Source organism: Dipodomys ordii, unplaced genomic scaffold (genome assembly GCF_000151885.1).
Source record: "Dipodomys ordii isolate 6190 unplaced genomic scaffold, Dord_2.0 Scaffold13, whole genome shotgun sequence".
NCBI lineage: Eukaryota > Metazoa > Chordata > Mammalia > Rodentia > Heteromyidae > Dipodomys > Dipodomys ordii.
This window is the reverse complement of record NW_012267229.1, coordinates 14,879,472-14,901,848: the sequence shown is the minus strand read 5'-3', so window position 1 is coordinate 14,901,848 and position 22,377 is coordinate 14,879,472. Positions and strand designations below refer to the sequence as shown.

Here is a 22,377-nt window from a genome sequence, read left to right as displayed (position 1 = left end):
AAGCCAGGTATTTTTTCAATACCTATTAGCATTTTAACATCATAAAGTAGGATTACACTAATTTTACAAATAAGGAAACTACAGCTCAGAGGTTGCATAATAAATGCCAAAGCAAAGGCTAGATCTTGATCATCTACTTCCTTTATCCAACATATGGTGGGGTATTTGGGGGGTATTTTTTGTTTTTTTTTGTCGGTCGTGGGGCCTGAACTCTGGGACTGGGTGCTGTCCCTCCACTCTTCAGTTCAAGGCTAGCAGTCTACCACTTGAGCCCCAGCGACACTTCTGGCTTTTTCTGCTTATGTGGTGCTAAGGAATCAAACCCAGGGCCTCATGCATGCAAGGCAAGCACCACTGAGCCACCTTCCCAGCCCCATATGGTGGGTTTTTTTTAAATCTCTAATTAACAAAAAAAAAACCTGGAATGAATATGTGGTTCAAGTGGTAGAGAACCAGCCTTGAGCAAAAAAGCTGAGCAAGCTTAAATGAGAGGGAGATTGCAACTAATTAATATTCCAAAATACCAGTGATACCTTCAAGTGTCTTTTGTCTCATGTCCTAACTGAATTTATGACAGGGGATGGTGGTGAAGGTAATACAAGATGCATAATCTCAAAGGAGCCATTTTTGCTTTGAGCTAATGAGATCTTTATTAGGATAGGTCTTCCCACCTTCTGCATCTTTCCCATCATTCCTTTCATTCACCTCTTACTCACTTTAGAATTTTAGCAGTTGCTAATGGACCTTGTTTTTCTAAACTGTTTCTGATATCCCAATTTGGATTCTGACTGATCCCTCTTTCTCACTCCTTCCCTCCTCTTCCTTCTCCTCCCCTTCTCTCTCTCTACCACAGTCAATATCCCTAGGACTACCCACCAGTTAATCTCTAGTTATCTGACCTAACCTGCTGGACCTTTCAAATAACTAAATCCCTAAAAGGCCAGTAATCTTGATTTTCTAAGAAAAACCATGACTCCATCCAAAGGAAAGCCCACAAAGTCAGGAAGAACAATGCCATTTAGAACTGACCTGAGTTCTAACATCAGCTTTTCAGATTCCTAGGCATGAAACTTTTACAAATTATTTCACTTTATTTTCTTTTTTGGCCATACTGGAATTTGAACTTAGAGCCTCAAACTCATTCAACTTGAATATCATTCATAAAATGTAGTTTTGTCCAGCATGGTATAGGCACAAAAAGAGACATGTAGATCAATTAAATAAAAAAAAAACCCACACAGCTACAACCATCTGTTTTTCAACAATGGAAAAGCCAGGCACTAGTGGCTGATACCTGTAATTCTAGTTATTCAGGAGGCTAAAACTGAGGATCATGGTTCAAAGCCAGCCTGGGCAGTAAAGTCTATGAGACTCTTATCTCCAACGTACCACAGAAAGCTAGAAGTGGAGCTATAGCTAAAGTGGTAGAATGCTAACCTTGAACACAAAAGCTCAGGGATAAGACCCACACCTTGAGTTCAAGCCCCAGGACCAGCACAAACAAAACAAACAAAAAAATTAAAATAGAACCCACATGAACCAACTATACAATTCCTGGCATATCCAAAGGGATGTAAATGACCACCATATAATAGCTATACTTATCCATCCATGTTAGCAGCACCATTCATAATAGCCAAGCTATCTATGGAATCAGCCTAAAAGTCTATCAACTGATGAACAGATAAAGAAAATGTGGAATATATATACAATGGAGTATTATTCATCCATAAAAAATGAAATGTCAATCTGAATTCAAGTCCCAGGACTGATACCAAAAAATAAAAATAAAAATAAATGGAACTGCTTGCTGATCATCATGTTAAACAAAACAAAAAAGACAAAATTGTTTCCTCTCATATGCAGAATCTTTTTTTTTTTTTTTTTTTTTGTCAGTCGTGGGGCTTGAACTCTGGGCCTGGGCACTGTCCCTCAGCTCTTCAGCTCAAGGCGAGCGCTCTACCACTTGAGCTACAGCGCCACTTCTGGTTTTCTGGTGGTTTATTGGAGATAGGAGTCTCACGGTCTCTCCTGCCCGGGCTGGCTTTGAACCTCGATCCTCAGATCTCAGCCTCCTGAGTAGCTAGGATTAGAGGCGTGAGCCACCAGCGCCCAGCTTCATATGCAGAATCTTGACCTTAAAAAAAGAATCAAGCCAGGTACTGGTGGCTCACCCCTATTGTGAGCTACTCAGGAGGCTCTGAGGATTATGATCTGAGGATTATGGTTCCAGGCCAGCCCAGGCAGGTAGTCTGGAGACTCCAAATAATCACAGGAAAAGCCAGAGGTGGTGCTGTGGCTCAGGTGATAGAGCACTAGCCTTGGGCAAAAGAAGCCTAGGGACCATGTCCAAGCCCAGAGTCTGAGCCCCAGGACCAGCCAAAAAAAAAAAAAAAAAAGGCTGAATCTAGACTTTAAAAAGACATGAATGTAATTGAGGGAGCATTTTTGGAGAGAGGGGAAGGAAGAAGGGAAAGGGAAAAAGGAGAGGGTAATGGGGAATGAACATGATCAAAGTATTTTATATACATCTATGAAAATGGAATAAAACTGATTAACATTTGTTAAGAAGGGGTGAATAATTTTCATCAACGAATAATGTATGTATGGAAAGCACAATGAAATTATGATATAATTTGCTAATTTAAAAGTAGTTTTTGCCTAGTTTTAATAAATCTAACCATGAACTTTTTATTGTTGTTTTTTGGAAGTACTGGGCTTTTGAACCCAGGGCCTAGAACTTGCTGGTCAGGAACTCTACTTACTAAGTCACCCTTCAGCCCATTTATATGCTGATTATTTTGAGATAGGGCCTCTCTCCTTGCTGGGTGAGTATCTGGAACTTTTCACTTCCCACTACAGCTGGATGAGAAGAGTTCATCTACTTTCATTTTCTTTCAGACTTTCTATCTGGATGGCTTGAAATCATAATTTTCCCATTCTTAGCTCACTACTATAATCAACTGTTGGTTGAGAAGAAAGTCTGGTGAACTTGATTGTTCAGGCTGACCTCAAACAGAAATCTTCCTGACCTCAGCCTTCCAAGTAGCTAAGATTATAGGCATGAGCCTTCAACAACCAGTGGCAGAACTGGGGTTTCAACTCAGGGTCTCACACTTGTTTAGCTTGCATTCTACTACTTGCGCAATGCCTCTAGCCCTGTTTTTTGCTGATTATTTTGAAGATAGAATCTAGCAGACTTTTCTGCTTGGGCTGGACTCATTCTCCAAATCTGAACCTCCTAAAGTAGCTAGGGTTATTGGAGTGAGTCATGAGGCTGGCTCACATGTTTATTCAATCCTCCCCATCATTAGTGACCAAATTCTGTTGTACTGAGAAAACAATATGAGTTTCTGAAGTTGATGTAGGAGATTTGGTATACCGGTCATGGGTAGAGACTAAAAACAGGAAAAGTGTCTGAGGGCTGTGAGGTCATATTAAAGGAGCTTATAGGATGTATGTAAGTATAGGTGCCAGGACTCAAGACACCTCCCAGGAAAAAGCAACTCACTGGCAGAAGCAAGGAAGTAAGCCGGCTTTGCATTACTTATGGTATATGATTACAAACACCCTCATGGCAATTTCAAGAAAGTAATCTGAACCCTCCTCCAAGATCAGAAAGTATCTACGTCAAAATCTTATCTCTTAGACCCAGAATAAGACATTAGACCCAGAATAAGACAGTAATCACCACTAAGCAGTACTAAGGACAAAATAAGATCTCATACCAGTGACTTTGTATCTTAAACCAAGTTCGCCTGGCAGATTCGCCTGGCTGAGCTTTGCCAGTTATTTCCTCCTGGGCTACAGGGTTAGCAGCAGCTGCCTCTGGGAACAGAGCTTACCTATAACAGAGAGAGCAGTCCATTAGGGGCCCTACTCAGAACAGATACAAATTTGGGACAGCAAGGGCATATTTTGTTGTTGTTGTTTTGTCAGTCATGGGGCTTGAACACAGGGCAGGGACTAGGCACTGTCCCTGAGCTCTCTTACTCAAGGCTAGCGCTCTACCACTTTGAGCCACAACACCACTTCTGGTTTTCTGGTAGTTAACTAGAGATTAAAAAGTCTCACAACAGACTTTCCTACCCTGGCTGGCTTTGAACCTTGATCTTCCGATTTCAGCCTACTGAGTATGGGCACACATTTTGGTTCCTAGTGAAAGACAAGTCCACTTTTAAATGTATCATTTCAGATTGTGCTAAGTGCTATGAAGAAAAATTAAAGCAAAGTAACAGAAAAAAATGACAAAAGAGTGAATCTATTTCAGGTAAAATGATCACGGAAAGCCTTTCCAAGGGATGACATCAGACAGAAACCAAGACATGCAAACCAAGACACACTTTTTTCACATTGACCAAAAAAAAAAAGCTCTACTGACTACTACAAATAAAGTGTTTTTCTTTCTGCTGAAGTCTCCAGATAAATGCAAATTGAAGTCAGGTAAAAAGGTGGAGACAGAAGCAAGGTTCCTTTACAACTGTCTAGATCCTAGGTTTAAGATTTACAGTTTAACTATATTTAGATCTGATCTATCCATAATATACACATATAATATTCAATTATGGAGAGCTCTGGCCTGAGAGTTAAAAAACCTAAAGCTCTAATTCCAATTCATTGTATGATTCTAAATAAATTATTTTACCTTCCTGCTCCTTAATTTTATGTAAAGCAAGGATGATCATAACCTGCTCTCCCGACAGATCAAACAACAACAACAAATACCGAATAAGTTAACTACTTAAATCTTTGATTTTGATATGAAGAAATAAAAAGATGGTCTAGGTAGGCTATTCCACTTTTTCAGTTAGGGATCTGCTGTGAGTGAAGAACTGGGATGTTTGATGGCCGAGATTATCACTGTACCTCCATCAAGATAGGCATAGGGCTATGTAGCAAGCACCTTGCCTGTAATTCCAGTAGAATGACCAAGAGTTTGAGACTAGCCTGGAAAACACAATAGGCCCAGCCCAGGAATACATGTCTGTTATCCCTAGTGATGCCTGTCCTCCCCAGCGACACAAAGTATAAGAGGATCATATGCCAGGTTGCCCCAAGCACAAAGCTATCTCGTATTTTCAGAAAACAAGGCTACTTTTCATTAAAAATATGTACATCCGATATGCTGAATGGTTTGTAATACCCACGGTTCACATCTATAATGTGGGGTGTGGGGGAAGAACCTTACTTCAAAAATAAAAAAGACATAAAAGGGGAGAGAGGTCTCAGTTCGAAAACATCTCAGGCAGGAAAGTCTGTGAGATTCTTTTTTTTTTTTCTTGGGTTCCGGTCTGGGCCTGGGCGCTGTCCCTCAGCTCTTCAGTTCAAGGCTAGCGCTCTACCACTTGAGCCACAGAGCCACTTCTGGCTTTTTTCTTTTTTGTTTTATGTAGTGCTGAGGAATCGAACCCAGGGCCTCATGCATGCAAGGCAAATGCTCTACCACTGAGCCACCTTCCCAGCCCTCTGAGATTCTTATCTCCAATTAACCACCAAAAAGCCAGAAATAGAGTTGTGGCTCAATTGGTTGAGCTCCAGCCTTAAAAGAAAAAGCTAAGGAACAATGTCCAGGTCCTAAATTCAAGCTGAGTGCCAATAGCTCACGCCTGTAATCCTAGCTAGTCAGGAGGCTGAGATCTGAGAATCATGGTTCAAAGCCAGCCCGGGCAGGAAAGTCTATGAGACTCTTATCTCCCATTAACCACCAGGAAACCTGGAAGTGGCACTGTGGTTCAAGTAGTAGAATGCCAAAGAGCTGAGGGACAGCACCCAGGCCAAGTTCAAGCCCCACAACTGACCAAAAAAAAGGTTCCTACTGGCAAAAACAAATCAGACAGCATATAAGTCCAGGATAAATGTTCAATGATAGGAATTTTTATTACACCCATATTCCACAAAAAAGAAACAACAATCAGAAACAACAAAAAATTCCAAGAGAAAGAAATATAATTTACTATCACGTATTATACATGATTCCCTGCATACAAAGCCTTATTCTTGTAAAGAAATTGAAGAAAGGACAGGCTGGACTGGATCTCAACAGGAAAGGACTGTTTACTGAGACACAGTGAGGGGCAGCAACCTTCCCATGGGAATGGGCTGGAATTGAACCATGATCCACAGATCAGAAAGATATTTCATGAGACAGGGTCCTACGGAGCAGAATTATGATAACTGGACCCAGAAAAGGAGTCTCCTAGACATCCCATTATCTTTCCATGGAGAGGAAGAAGAGGGTCAGTGTGATCCATATTTGGTTTGTATGTTCTCTACAGTTACTTGTTGTTTGTCTTATACCTGATAGGTTAGCAGAAAAGCAGCCCTTTCGCAGAAAGGGGCAGAGTCTCCCTTTTTCAGCTGTTATTAAGTGGAGTCCCCCTCCCCTCTCCCGCCCCCGACTATGGAGAACCATCTGAGCCAGGGAGTCCAATTGTTTTTGGAGGACATTAAGGTTTTGTTGAACTAAGGAGAGGTCCTCTTTTATTTGTGTAGATAACTGGCTGTGTTAGATTTGTTGTAAGGTTATGGCTGTGTTTCCCAGGGATGTGGTGTCAAGAAGGGCCTTGCCCAGGAGTACAGGCAGCAGAACCAGGTTTCTTTTTTTTTCTTGAGTGATGTGTGAGGTAATTGTTAACTTAATAGCAGAAAAGACATCCAAGTTAGGAGTTAAGAGCACCATCTTACAGTGGTTCCCTGGATAACAGATATGGACCTCAATGGGGCAGGTGAAGTAGGTTCCATTAGGAGCCAAAACTCCAGGAGGAAGGGTAGTACAGTTGGGTTAGATGCCCACACATTGGGGTTCCCCCATTATTTACACCGGGGGTCCCGAGTTGCATGAGTCATTTGTGGCAATGTTAAGTAATGTTAGGTGGGAGAGTCCCAGCCTGACATAGGACAGCTAGCTTGTACTCAGCCATATCCAAGAGTCCTTGGCCAGGTCTGGTTGGCCTGTTTTAAGAGATCATGGCTGGAGTTTGAGAGAGCTAATAACTGAAATAGTGGAAGGTCGGGGTATACAGTGAGGTGTTGGGGGCCCGGGTCAGGAAGCCTTGGTTGCGGGTTCCAGGGGGTTTTTTTTTGGCCAGTGTGGGGCCTGAACTCTGGGCCTGGGCACTGTCCCTCAGCCCTTCAGCTCAAGGCTAGTGCTCTACCACTTGAGCCACAGTACCACTTCCAGCTTTTTCTGCTTATGTGGTGCTGAGGAATCGAACCCAGGACTTCATGCATGCAAGGCAAGCACTCTACCACTGAGCCACCTTCCCAGACCCCCCCCTTTTTTTAGGGTTGGTTTTTTGTTTGTTTGGGGCTTTTTTTTGGGGGGGGGTCCGGTCCTGGGGCCTGAACTCTGGGCCTGGGCACTGATCCTCAGCTCTTCAGCTCAAGGCTAGCGCTCTACCACTTGAGCCACAACACCACTTCCGGCTTTTATCTTTTTGCTTATGTGGTGCTGAGGAATTGAACCCAGGGCCTCAGGCATGTAAGGCAAGTGCTCTACCACTGAGCCACCTTCCCAGCTCCTGTTTGGTTTTTTTTTTTTAATTGTATTTTTTTTGTCTTTTCTTTTTTGGTCGAACCCAGGATGTTGCACTTGCTAGGCAAGCTCTTTGCCACTGAGCTACATCCCAGCCTGTTCCAGGGTTTAAAGAGTTGACCTTGCTAATAGGGATTGAGATATCGGTGGAGGCAGTGTCTAATTGTAATACCTGGTGGGGGAGAGGGGTGAGCAATAGTATCACCATCTGATACCAAAATCCTGTTTTCACCATGTTGCTGGGGAGGAGATAGTTAGGTTCTAGGAGATAGTTAGGTTCCCCCAACTAGCCTTCTAGGGAAGAGATTCCCTGTCCTGATGTTGAGAAACCTGAGCACCCTCCTCAAGAAGCAAGTCTACGCAGGACCAGTATTGGAGGAACACCCAGGAAAGGCCTCTTCAGTCCTCCCAATTTCAGGGTATGTGTCCATATGCCATGATATGTTGGTATCTTGAGTAGTATCTGTTACATTGGGTTGTCTCATCTGTGGCTGAGAATCCACAACACAATTGGGAGTAAGGGATAGATAGCTTTGGGCTAGAGGAGGATAAACAGTTGGATGGGGAGTGAGCAGGGTCCCCTAGGAGAACACATAGTTTGATTGAGGATGGTAGATCATGTAGCCAAGGTAACGACACCAGCTTTTGTTGGTGATGAGTTGTCATCAGAATGCAAGAGCTGAGGAATAGAAGAGATAGGAGGGGAGTCATGGTGGCAAGGTTTAGGGGAGGGTAAGAGTGGGGTGACACCGAAGAAGCAGCAAAGTTGCTTGAAAGGTATTCAAAAGAAGGGTGAGAATGAATGACCTGTTCTACAAAGGACCAGAGTGTAGGAGTTGATGAGATTAGCCCAATGGTGAAGAGGACAATAAGAAAGATTGTTGTGTAAGGAATAGGGGATGGCAAAGTATTCCCCACAGTTAAAAAGGTGGAGGACTAGAGTTTAAAAGGTAACCTGTAAGGGTAGAATGATGTAAAAGTCAGCATTTTTTTTTGGCCGGTCATGGGGCTTGAACGCCGGGGCCTGGACGCTGTCCCTCATCTCTCAGCTCAAGACTAGCACTCTACCACTTGAGCCACAGCGCCACTTCTCGTTTTCTGATGGTTAATTAGAAGTAAGAGTCTCACGGACTTTCCTGCCCAGGCTGGCTTTGAACCATGATCCTTAGATCTCAGCCTCCTGAGTAGCTAGGATTATAGGCATGAGTCACCAGCACCCGGTTTGTAAAAGTCCCCGCTAACCAGAGCATCACTGCAGCCTTGGTAAGGCCACCAAATGTGATAGGCCAAGGCATCAGCCAGATGTTGTCCAGAAGACCAATGAGGAATGTTCTTCAAGTTAAGGAGTTTCAGAGTCATCTGCCGGACCTGAAAAGGTAATGTGGGGTTGGTTGGTTGTTTCGTCTTCTGGAATTAGAGGGAGTTTAATAATTTGGAGTTGTGTGGGTCCCAGAAGTACGGAAGTATAATGAGGGACGGCCTTTTTCAGGCAGGAAAAGGTGGATTTCATGGTATAATGTCGTACAGTTTGGCAGCAGAGGGAATAAAAATAACTTTATGAGGGCCCATCTATTTGGGACGTAAAGGGCAAGAAGGGATGTTAGAAATAGTGGAGTGGCAACAACAAATCTTCAAAGAAACAACTGCCCAATAAGTAAGTGGGCTAAAGACTTAAAAAGAAATTTCTCTGAAGAGGAAAGAAGGATGGCCAATAGACACATGAAGAAATGCTCAACCTCTCTAGCCATAAAAGAAATGCAACTCAAAACAACATTGAGATACCACCTCACCCCAGTTAAAATGGCTATAATCAAGAACTCTAATAGCAACAGATGCTGGAGGGGATGTGGACAGAAGGGAACCTTACTGCATTGTTGGTGGGAATGTAAACTTGTTCAACCACTTTGGAAAGAAGTATGGAGGTTCCTCAAAAGACTGCACATAGAGCTCCCCTATGACCCAATAATCCCACTTTTGGGCATTTACCCAAATGATCACAAACAAGATCACACTAAAGCTACCAGCACAACTATATTTATTGCAGCATTATTTACCATAGCTAAGATATGGAACAACCCAGATGCCCCTCCGTAGATGAATGGATCAAGAAAATGTGGTATATGTACAAAATGGAATTCTATGCCTCCATCAGAAAAAATGACATTGTACCATTTGTTAGGAAATGGAAAGACGGAAAAAATTATATTAAGTGAAGTAAGCCAGGCCCAAAGAAACATAGGTCCCATGGTTTCCCTCATTTGCAATAACTATGTCTGAGTCAAGCAGTAAAGGTCAGATAAGTTGATGTTAGGGAAATGAACCCCAAGATAAGTATTCAAATGTTTTTTTCTTTCATGCGGTGGTTTCTAATATATTTATAAGATGATTTCTTTGTTGCTTTGTATGTCCCTCCCCCACAGTATAAGCCTTGCTTTCACTGTATTTGATGTTGGTATAATTTGTGGAGGGGAAGGGAAAAAACGAATTGTTTAAATAGGGATACAGGTGGACCCATTGCAACAATGAGATGTACAAGTCGTTATGTCGAAAAACAAATTTTACAACTTTGCAGGGGTGGGGGACCAAGTGGGAGGGTGTGGGGGAATGGGAAGGGGAAACAAAGGAGGAGGCAACAATGCTTGATAAGAAATGTACTCATCGGGGCTGGGAAGTTGGCTCAGTGGTAGATCGCTTTCCTTGCATGCATGAGGCCCTTGATTCCATTCCTCAGCACCACATAAGCAAAAAGAAAAAAGCCGGAAGTGGCTCAAGTGGTAGAGTGCTAGCCTTGAGCTGAAGAGCTGAGGGACAGCGCCCAGGCCCAGAGTTCAGGCCCCATGACCGGACCCAAAAAAAAAAAAAAAAAGAAATGTACTCATTATCTTGACCATGTAATTATAACCCCTCTGTATGGTATTTTCACAATAAAAAAAAAAAAGAAAGAAAGAAATAGTGGGGTGAGAGACATACACAAGATCCCCTATTTGAAGGGGAGCATTTGGGAAAGGTAGAGAGTTTGGAGTCTACATATTTCCAGAGTTCAGAATTAAGAAAGAAGAGATTATTTGACAGGGAAAGGGGGAGTGTTGAAGGATTGGAGGAGAAACTGGGGGTGGTGTGTCAAAAGTGGCCTGCCATACATAAGGCTCAAAGGGGCTTATTTGACAGGATTTATGGGGAAGGGCACAAGTCCAGAGGAATGCTAGGGGTAGGAGCTTAACCCAGTCTTGCTTGAGTTCCAGGGTTAATTTGATTAGGATTTTCTTAAGAGTTCTGTTAGGAGCCAGGTGCAGGTGGATCAGGCCTATAATCCTAGCTACTCAGGAAGATCATGATTCCAAGCCAGCATGGGCAGGAAAAGTCCATGAGACTCATCTCCAATAAACCCCTCAGAAAACTGGAAGTGGCACTGTGGATCAAGTGGTAGAGTGCTAGCCTTGAGTTTAAGAGCTCAAGGACAGCGCCCAGGCCCAGATTCAAGCCCCCACCACTGACCCAAAAAAAAAAAAAAAGGGAGTTCTGTTAGCCCTTTCGACCTTTCCTGAGGTCTAGGGATGGTAGGAAATATGAAACTTCCAAGGGATTTGTAGGAACTATTTGTTGGTTGATAGCAGACACTTCAGGTCCATTATCAGACTGTGAAGAAGAGAGTAGGCCAAAGTGGGGAGGCAGCAGTTCAAGTAAGGATTAGTCAAGCTATGGTGAAAGCCCTTTCGCTGGTAGTAGAAAATGCCACAACCTACCTTGAGAAAATGTATAAATACAAGGAGTCATTTGTGTCATCTGAGGGGGTTAAGTGGGTAAAGTCAAGCTGCCAGTCCACGGCAGGGAGGAACCCCTCCATCTGGTGTGTGGGGAACTAGGGTGGAGGGAGGTTTGGATTAGGATTTGGTGTTTGGCATATGCCACAAGAAGCAGTTCGTTTTTTTAAGGTATTGTCTATATGGTCAGAGAGTGAGTGGTTTGTAGGATGGAGAGGGCTTTCTCAGAGAAGTGGGAAAGATAGTACAAATAATGTAAGGCCTCATCTGTCGGGACGGGGTGGGAGGGGTGGCAAGAGGGGGGTGTTTTGTGAGATGTTGAGTTTTATGAAGTAGTTCAGTTGAAGCTTCTGTTTGTTGAGGATCTGTTGCAACTGTTCGGGCTAGGGAGTCCCCGTAATTATTGAGAAGGGAGATATAATCCTTTCCCTTTTTCCACTATGGCAGTGGATAGATAATGGCTGCTTGCTCTTGGAGCAGTGCTGAATCCAAGAGATCTTAAAGGTGACATTAATTGTGGGAGACCCAATTTGGGTTAGGAATCCTCTCTTTCTCCAGATTAGGATGTTACAGTTAATGATTGTTGTATGAATTCTTTGAGTTGGTATAAATATTGACCTGTTGGTGGTGTGGTGGAGGGTGCACATTAGGAAACCAACTCCACCTGTTGTGAGGTGGTATGTGGATTTTATTCTATATAAGTTGGTTTTAGCTTTCTGTGTTATCCTGAATGATAGCATATCCTACCATATAAGGAATGTTTTTAAGAGAACTACCATCAATGAACCAATCAGAGGCCCCAGGAATGGGTTGGTCCAAGATAAGGGAAAGGGATTTAGGGAGAGGTCTAAGGTATCCCACTCCTGGGTTGAGTTAGGTAAGCGGATGGCAGAGTTTGGGGGACTAAGGGGAACGTTCAAAGGATAGGGCAGGATCAAAGAGTTTTGTATGGAAAGTTTGGACCTAGGAGGGAGGCAGGGAAAGGAAGGTCGTCCTATGGCTTATGAGATCCTTGAGGGAGTGGGAAGTGAAGATGCGGAAAGGGCTGTGAAGGGAGATTTTGTGGGCTTCTAACGGTATCTAAGTGCCATTTGCCACCAGGATCTGGAGATGGGGTCATCCACATTCTATCATATCTAGTTGTTTTGATAGGTAAACTAGAGGGTGAAAGGTGTCTACTCCTTTTTGGCAGAGAATTGCCAGGGCCTGTCCCTTTTTTATATGTAGAAAAAGGAAGAAGGGGGCTGGGAAGGTGGCTCAATGGTAGAGCGCTTGCCTTGCATGCCTGAGGCACTGGGTTCGATTCCTCAGCACCACAGAAGCAAAAAGGAAAAAGCTGGACGTGGTGCTGTGGCTCAAGTGGTAGAGTGCTAGCCTTGAGCTGAAGAGCGGAGGGACAGTGCCCAGGCCCAGAGTTCAGGCCCCACGACCGGACCCAAAAAAAAAAAAAAAAAAAAAAGGAAGAATGGTTTGATGTCAGGGAGTGATAGACTGGAAACCTTGGATAGGGAGCACCTGAGTTGATGTATAGGGTGGAGAGAGATTGGGGGGGGGGGAATAGTAGGAAGTTTGTTGAGGGACCCCTTGGTGGTCTTGTATAGAGGGTGTGCTCTAAGAGAGAAATTGGGGCCCCAGATGCAGAATAAGTTAAAGAGTACTAGAAGGACTAAGAGGTCTTGCTTGGATTTGGGGAGAGGAGAGTTCTTAAACTATATGTGAAGGTATGGGTCATTCCTGTGTGGGATGGTCAGTCCCACATATTTGGGCATATTTGGGCTTTGTCTTTGGAGGCTTTATAGTTGCAGGCAACGAAAAAGTTTGGAAAGTGGAATATTTATGGTTTGGATCAGCTGAGGGACACATCTACTCATTAGTTTGTAGGGGTCTTAGGTGTTCTGGCAGTTGAAGGATAGAAAAAGTTTAATCTGATCACAACAAATGTTATTAGCTATTAATAGGGAAGAGTATAAGGTGTTTTCAAATGATCATGAGCCTGTCCCCAATAGCTCAAACCTTTTTGGGTCCCTTAAGCCCCCTGCCTACCTATCCCCAACTTCTCAAACTATGTTCTAGATTTTCTTTTCCACTAAGAAAGCTCTAGACTTACAAACTGGACAGGGAAAGAGAAGTTAAGAAAATAGGCAGAATAATGCTTGGCCTGGTGGCTCACACCTGCAATCCTAGCTACTCAGGAGGGTGCTATCTGAAGGATCACAATTACAGATCAACTCAGGCAAAAAGTTCACAAGACCCCATCTCAACCAATTAAAAAAAAGATGGGCACAGTAGTTCACACTTGTAATTCCAGTAGAAAGTATACAGAGGAGTATCAGTCCAGGCCACCCAAGCAAATTTTAAAATACTTAAGAAGGCAAAAGGGGCTGGAGCCATGGCTCAAATGATATAACACCTACTTAGGAAGTACGAGGCCCTGACCACCAAAAAGGAAGAAAGGAAGGTGGGAGGGAGGGAAGGGAGAAGAGGATGAAAGGGAAAAAAGGGGGATTGATTCTGTTCCACAAACTCAGCTCTCATCAGACTTATGAGGTGCTTCTTTTATTATACTCACTATATTCACCTGAATTTCTAAGCAATTAAATAATATAGCCTAAGGTGATACAGCTAATACAAGTAAGTTTTGTTTTTCTATCAAGTATCCTTTTCTGACCACAGGGACTTTCAACAAATTTGACTTTTAGAAAGTTCTGAGGCAGATAGAACAGATGTTTCCTACTAAATCATGTTGTCCCTTCTTCTGAAAAAGTCTTAACACTTCCAATTCATTTCAGACCTAATCCCAACATGTATCTTCACTTAAAAGTCATATATAACTACTTCTAATTCAGAGCTCAGCAAAAGCTCTATATACAGAGCTTTATTTTAAGTACTTTAAGCTTTGTTGGCTATAGTAATCTCTCTACTACACAACTCTGCCACTGTACTGTAAAAGTAATCATAGATGAACAAATTCCTTGGGCTTATGGCTGCCTGCCAGTAAAACTACAAAAAGATAGTGGGCTACAGGCAGCTCCTGGCCATGGTTTGCTGACACCTGTTCAAATACATCTACTGTCTCGTAACTACTTCTGTCTGATACCTCATCATATACACTTGCTATCACAATCCAGTACCTTCTCAATGGATCTCCCTTGCCTACAGAATAGTTTAACTCTACACATCCCCTACCATATCCTTTTGGAACACTGTAATCCAATCACAACAGATGGCACCTGGAAACTTTGGCCAAGCTGTTTCCTAACCTCTACAATGCCCTTTTTTCCATTCTTCTGCCAATACTCCCTATGCCAAATGCCCAATGCCAAAACCTGTAACAAGTCTCCTGCAGAAGTTAATCAAAAGATTAATTTAGTTTTCCTGACCAGCCTTCTTCCAGAGTAAAACTGCCAAACACATTCACCACATGTTCATGTTATAGTAAACTGCCACATGTCAACCTATACCAATTTACTAGAAACTCTTGAAATATGGAACCTTAACTGATACATCTATATATTATTTTCAGTACTTAGTACAAAATAAGCACTCAAGCTTTCTATCTATTGAATAGTTTCTTCTGCTGTATATAATTTAATGCATACATATAAGTGTTATTTATCTACAAACACCTACTACATGTCTTAAGCTTCAACTGTATCCCTTTGCAGTACTTCAAGTCTGCTGACTTAACAGACTTTTTTGGTCCTAACAGAATCATAACATCAATGGATCCTTCAGTTGGCTCCAGTAGTACGCACCACCCCTATCCTAGCATTTACCTTGAGTCTAGCCAGGTAATTAGTTAAATAAGAGCCAAGACATATCTCAAGGCAGTCCTAGGCTGTGTTGAGTTAAAAGAACTGAATATATGAGAAGGAAAGAGAATTTTTACTTTTACATCTTTTTTTTTTAATAACTGACCTTAAATTGCATTTTAATACTAACCATAAACTAATCCTAGACCAACAGTCTTCTAATTTCCTTGGTTCTCCAAGGCAGGAATTTTACTAAAGGAAAGGTTGCAGTACTATTTCATCAGAAGAGAAACTCCAGAGATGTGAAAAGAATCATAAGGCTCATCACTTATGGGTAACAAGGGGATCTCTACAGAGATTTAAGTAACTGAGCAAGCCAACAGCATACATATATATTTATCCTGTTTTGGTGAGTCTATGGGACCAAAGACTAAACTAATGCAGCAAACAAGACAAACACACACACAAAAAAATTTTTTTAAGCCCAGAACAGAACATTTCATCTGGATTAAGTGAGCTTTTGTCACTGGCATCAGGTACTTAGCATATCTGCCATTCCAGGATTATGGCTGTCAAGCTTTAATTGGGGTAATTAGAGTTAAAAATGTAATTTCATTTCACGAGTATTTTGAACAGATTTCCATTAATTTCTTTTTTAAAAAAACACAGAGAGGAGGGGCAGATATGGAGTAAACAAGATTTTGCCATCAGAGAAGCCAACCCATTTTGCTCAGGCCAAACTTTCAAACCACTGCCAACAACTCACAGCACCTCTGCAGGCTTGGCCAAGAGAACAGCTGCTCTTCAGCTTTCCTCCCTTCTTCCCAACAGAATTCGAGAATTCTAAAAATAAGTCTCAACTGGCATCTGCTAATAAATCCACCTCCTCCTTCCCATCTGCTGCTTCCATATGGCTGCCATCCGATGGCTACTACTATAGTCCAAACTCTGGCAAAGGGCAAGGGCTTCACCTGATTTGCTAAACGTTAGGATCTGCTCTAATGCCCCATTTCTTACCCTAAGTTCCTGGACATATATTGTGTTTGTGCTAGTTCTCAGGATCTGAGGTGTCCTTCACTGCCTTAATTGTTCCTTTAATCACAAATCAGAGTCCCTTGTACATTCTTTGATTAAGATGCACAGAATATACTGTATTTATATCCTTGACTGTTAGAGTGTGATGTAATTTTAGAATCCTTAGCAGGGGCTGGGAAGGTGGCTCAGTGGTAGAGTGCTTGCCCTGTATGCACGAGGTGCTGGGTTTGATTCCTCAACACCACATAAGCAGAAAAAAGCCAGAAGTGGCACCGTGGCTCAAGTGGTAGAGTGCTAGCCTTGAGCTCAAGAGCGCCCAGGCCCAGAGTTCAGGCCCATGACCGACAAAAAAAAGAAAAAAGAATCCTTAGCAATAGCACAAGTCCTGACAAATAGGAAACACTCATCAAATACTAGGCAAATTACCAACTTTGGGGAAACTAGGTCCAACCATGCCAGTTGCTGAATGTGTTAAACCTTCAAGTTCTCCAACACCTAGAAATATCCAGTCTCTTCCCCCTTCTTGTGCAAGGCCAATTCAGTAGCCTGATTCTGCACTCCATACAAAAGAAATCCTTTCCATTGATTCCAAATGATGATTGATATCTCCTAATAGAGGCTGCTTATTCCTAAGGGTGTTTTGAAAGGAGATAAGCAAAAGCAAGTAGAACATCTACCTCTCCCTCACCTCACCACTAGTTTTAAAGAATTTCCTCCAGTCTTTGAAGGGTAGGGGCCTGACCCCAATTTAGTCTGTAGGAGGGGAAGAGAGACCTCTGGTACAAAACCCACAAGCTGGAATTAGTGCTGCAAATGTGGTCTATTACCATAAAGAATATGTTACCTGACACCGGGTGGCCACAGCACTTCACTCTGATTTCTCTCAGCTTTGGATTCCTTTTCCTACCAACCAGTAGGTTAGGAGAAATAAACATATAAAGGGGCTTAACCCGCTATTTAACACTTACTAGCTATTAAATAAGTGACTTTTCCATCTGAAGAGGGGGGTTATACTATGTACTAGTATTGTTTATAAGTAAAGAAAACTTATCAAAAGGGGTAACATGTTAAATCATTTCCCCATTTGTGGGATCCCCAACTGTTGCTGGTCCCAGAAAAGGTATATCAAAAAAAATTGTGGGGGCTGGGAAGGTAGCTCAGTGGTAGAGCGCTCGCCTTGCATGCATGAGGCGCTGGGTTCGATTCCTCAGCAAAAAGAAAAAGCCAGAAGTGGCGCTGTAGCTCAAGTGGTAGAGCGCTCGCCTTGAGCTGAAGAGCTGAGGGACAGCGCCCAGGCCCAGAGTTCAAGCCCCACAACTGACACACACAAAAAAAAAAGTTCACAAGGCCCATCTCAATCCAATAGCTGGGCACAGTTTCATGCAACTATAATTCCAGCTACTCCAAAAGCTGAAAACAAGAGGTATCCAGTCTGGTTTAAAAAGTTCACAAAATCTTAACAGTCATCAAGGAAAACTATTGTATGTCTGTAATCCTAGCTACTCAGCAAGCTAAGATCTGAGAACTATGGTTTGAAGGCAGTCTGATTTAAAAAAAAAAAAAAGCGCTAAAATGAAAGTAGAGCACTGCTTAGTGAAAAAGACCAAGTGATAGACTATAAGGCCCTGAATTTAAAGCCAGTTATCAGAATTTAAAAAAAAAAAAAAAAGTTTCATGACTATTTAGTTGTCCTTTACACAAGTCCTCTTCTAAAACGGGAAACAGATTCAATATCAGGTTCTGCCTATAGCAGTGGCATTGCAAGAATTTCCCAGGGAGGAAAAGGAAACAAACAAAGAAGAAAACAAAGGATGAGGTGGAAAGATACAGAAGGGGCAAAAGGAACAAAAGCAAGGAGGTAAAAGGAAACTGAAGAAACAAGGAAGACACAGAAGTGGGGGAGAGAAAGAAAGAAGAGAGAGAGAAAGAGAGAGAAAGAGTTCTATTTTGGCATTGAAACTGTCCTCTACATCTTTCTAGGTTAAAAAAAAAAAAAGTCAATCAAATGCTAGTGACAGAAATAGCCTTACACAAAGAAGAGGCTGAACACATTACCAACCGCCAACAAAACCCTTCTCCAAAATACAGGGATACACTAGAAATGGAGTCAGCCTATCTCTACCAAGCCCTTTGCCTCATACCTTAAGAGTGTAAGACTGGAACACCAAAGGTATGGTGTTTGAAGTGGGAGGTCCTCAGGACCCATGGCTGCTGCTTAAAGCTGTGGTACTTTCCTTGGACCTCTTCATGTGAAAAATGAGAAGAATAAACAAGAAAGGCTGAAATGATTGTGAAAAGAAAGTACTAGATTTTGTTGTTGTTTTTATTGCTAATGGGGCTTGAACCTAAGCACTGTCCCTGAGCTCTTTTGCTCAAGGCTAGAGCTCTATCACTTTGAGCCACAGTGCCACTTCTGGTTTTCTGTTGATTAATTGGAGCTATGAGTCCAAGAACTTTCCTGCCCAGGCTGGCTTCGAACCATGATCCTCAGCTCTCAGCCTCCTGAATAGCTAGGAGGATTACAGGCATGAACTACTGGTGCCCAGCAAGAGTAAAGTTTAATATTGAAATTTTTCCTAACCTAGTCTCTTAGCTTCTTTAATAGAGCGCTCTCAAAATTGGAAATTTTTAAATTGTGTTTTCTTTTGACCCCACCACACTGATTGTATAATAGGCAGCCTGCTCACAAACTCTAGCTCCTAGGGCCAAGAGGATGCAACAAGAGCCCAAAAGGCCAAAATTGGAACTTTTGTATCTTATTCCCAGCTCAACTCATTGAGGCACCCAGTTAGCTCTACATATACATATTTCCTAGCTTTTGTTCTAATCTTTCCATAAATTGTAATACTGCCATGATAAAGGCCGAGGCAGAATTAAGAATGATTCTTTCAGGTGGGCTCCAGTGGCTTACACCTGTAATCCTAGCTACTGAAGAGGCTGAGATCTGAGGACCATGGTCCAAAGCCAGCCCAGACAGTAAAGTCCATGAGACTCTTATGTCCAATTAACCACAAAAAGCCAGAAGTGGAGCTGTGGCTCAAGCGATAGAATGCTAGCCTGGAGAACAAAAGCTCAGGGAATGTCTAGGCCCAGAGTTCAAGGCCCAACTAGCAAAAAAGATTCTTTCCCCAATTCTAACCAAAACTGTAAATAAATCTACCTTTCCATTATATATATAATTATATATAACGAAGCAAATAATATGTAATATATACACACATGTATATAGATAGATAGGTAGTTTCTCTCTATCTGAAGAAGTGAACAGATCCAGAGCCAGACCTTTTTAGCTAAAAGGGTAACTCAGGCACTACTGACACCATCACCTACTTAGCCCTGTGCAAAGTCCAGTTCCTGCCCAGAATAGTATTTTATATCACAGGCTACAAATATATACTCAGGCCCGAGACTGTGTCTATCTAATTCATAAAATTTGTTTAAAGAAACTGATTTAACTGCCAACATTCAAAGTACAATCTTGCTTTAAAAAAAAAATCAGACTTCTAGGCACTCTTAAAAATGTAGAGATCTAGCCGGGAGCTGGTGGCTCACGCCTGTAATCCTAGCTACTCAGGAGGCTGAGATCTGAGGATCGCGGTTCAAAGCCAGCCGGGACAGGAGAGACCGTGAGACTCCTATCTCCAATAAACCACCAGAAAACCAGAAGTGGCGCTGTAGCTCAAGTGGTAGAGCGCTCTCCTTGAGCTGAAGAGCTGAGGGTCAGTGCCCAGGCCCAGAGTTCAGGCCCATGATCGGACCCAAAAAAAAAAATTGTGTTGATAAATATAACCAGATTTATTTCATGGTAATTAGGCTCTTTCCAGCAAAGAGCACTCCTCCTGCCTTCCTCCCATGTTCCACAGCACTGGCTCTAGGCCCATATTGATCCATTTCTAATTAGGAGCCCTATCAGTACTACTGACAGAAGATCAGAGTCTAGGTTGTCTCTGCTGGTGTCTAGCCAAATGCTCTGAAATGCCCAGCTCAAGGAAAAATTTTGTGAAGTTAAGAGATCCCAGATTATCCTAGTGAGATAGAAAAGAACCCAAACCAAACTCCTCATAAAACAGCCTGCAATTTTTTAAATGAAAGTCTTTTATGAACATAGGCTTTGTAAATACTAGTTTAAAAAAAAAGTCCAGAAAAGGTAACTGTCCAAAGAAGTACCAGGAGATAATGTAGCTCTAGTTTGTTTCTCAAGATGTTTCCCAACCTAGCCACACTGCATGAGGGCTCAGGGAACTTGTTAAAAATACCAGTTTCTAGCCACATCCCCAGGATTTTAATGCAGTAGCCAGTGGCACTAGCGCTTTTGCTAACTATGTGATTATCTTCTGATAGAAAAGAACTCTAAAGCCGAGCACTGGTGGCTTACACCTGGTAAGCCCTACTACTCAGGAGGCTGAATTCTGAGGATAGTGGTTCAAAGCCAGTCCAGGCAGCAAAGTCTGTGAGTTTTTTTTTTTTTTTGGGGGGGGGTCCGGTTGTGGGGCCTGAACTCTGGGCCTGGACACTGTCCCTCAGCTCTTCAGCTCAAGGCTAGCGATCTACCACTTGAGCCACAGCGCCACTTCCGGCTTTTTTTTTCTTTTTGCTTATGTGGTGCTGAGGAATCGAACCCAGAGCCTCAGCCATGCAAGGCAAGCGCTCTACCACTGAGCCACCTTCCCAGCCCCAAGTCTGTGAGATTCTTATCTCCATTAGACTATCAAAAAAGCCAGAGTGGAGCTGTGGCTTAAGTGGTAGCCCCAGGACCAACATGAAAAAACAGAAAAAAGAAAGGAACTCCTAACTCACTAGGTCTAGTTTGGACCTAAGTTCAAATTTACCTTAGATTATAACGCTATTGCAAAGCAACCCACTGTTGTCCAATCTAGCCCTCCCCCACCTCACTATTTTCTAGTGGTTCAGTGTCAAAGATCTGTCATAAATTGTCTAGCTTTCCCAACAGTTAGCTAATTTTGCTGCCAGCAGTCACTTCAAAACTAGTATGAACATAAGATGTCAATTATAAAGAAAGACAAACTTAAGGAGGGTAGTAGTAGCACCTGGTCACAAGTAGGATGTAGGAAATGATGTTGCATTGAGTATATGGATCTGCAGCATGAGTAGAAATGTCAGTGCATATGTAGGCATGTGCACAGGGGAAGACTTATCTGGATATGTGATACAGACTTGTCACAGTGTGATAAGAAAGGCTTGCAGATACCTTCTTGGCACATACAATTATCAGGCTAAAAGAGAGTAGGACACGAGTTTAAGAAGGTAAATATGTACATATACGAGAGGGGGAAATGGATGACTTGAAAGCAGAAGGAAAACTGGGTGGCAGGAAGAAACATGCATCAAATGCCTCAAAGTGAACACAAGCCTATATACAAATGAGTAGGTGTAGGAATGTGTGTGTTTCTCCTACATACCTGTACATATGAGAAAGATCCATGAGCATTTCTGTTTCATTCAACCTTGACTTCACCTGAAAGCCTGTAATACTCAAGGGCAGCCTATCTCTAGAAAATTTCTCATTAAAAGTGACATTCTGACAACACTCCCAGCATTGTGGGAGGGTTAAAATATCACTACCAATAAAACACAAGGGGGCTGGGAAGGTGGCTCAGTGGTAGAGCGCTTATCTTGCATGCCTGAGGCCCTGGGTTCAATTCCTCAGCACCACATAAGCAGAAAAAGCCAGAAGTGGCACTGTGGCTCAAGTGGTGGAGTGCTAGCCTTGAACTGAAGAGCTGAGGGACAGCACCCAGGCCCAGAGTTTAGGACCCACAACAGATAAAAACAACAACAACAACAAAAAAAAAACACCTCACAAGGGAAGCTGGGCATAGGTGGCTCAGGCCTATAATCCTAGGCTGAGATCTTAGGATCATGGTTCAAAGATAACCCAGGGAAGGAAAGTCTGTGAGTTTCTTATCTCCAATAAACCACCAAAAAACCAGAAGTGGCACTGTGGCTCAAGTAATAGAGCACTCGCCTTGAGCTAAAGAGCTCCAGGACAGTGCCAGGCCTGGAGTTCAAGCCCCACAACAAAATACAAACAAACAAAAAAAATAGGGCTGGGAAGGTAGCTCAGTGGTAGAGTGCTTGCCTTGCATGCATGAGGCCCTGCGTTCCATTCCTTAGCACCACATAAACAAAAAAGGCCACAAGTGGCACTGTGGCTCAGTGGTAGAGCGCTAGCCTTTAGCTGAAGAACTCTGTGCTGGCCCAGAGTTCAAGCCCCACGACCGACAGACAGACAGACAGACCCACACACACACACACACACACACACACACACACA

At 42.7% G+C, this 22,377-nt stretch overlaps 1 protein-coding gene across 4 annotated transcripts in view; it reads right to left on the bottom strand.

The window, feature by feature from the left end:
• Nucleotides 1-22,377, bottom strand: part of Raly (RALY heterogeneous nuclear ribonucleoprotein) — a 71,274-nt gene that overhangs the window by 32,923 nt on the left and 15,974 nt on the right. The window contains exon 2 of one of the 4 annotated variants that reach the window (XM_013011027.1): nucleotides 3,774-3,845. The exons of 2 other annotated variants lie outside the window; for them this stretch is intronic. The gene's annotated coding sequence lies outside the window, so the exon portion shown is untranslated. Of the gene's footprint in view, nucleotides 1-3,728; nucleotides 3,846-22,377 lie in introns of those variants that run through there. One more of the 4 variants, XM_013011029.1, reaches the window with a different exon arrangement.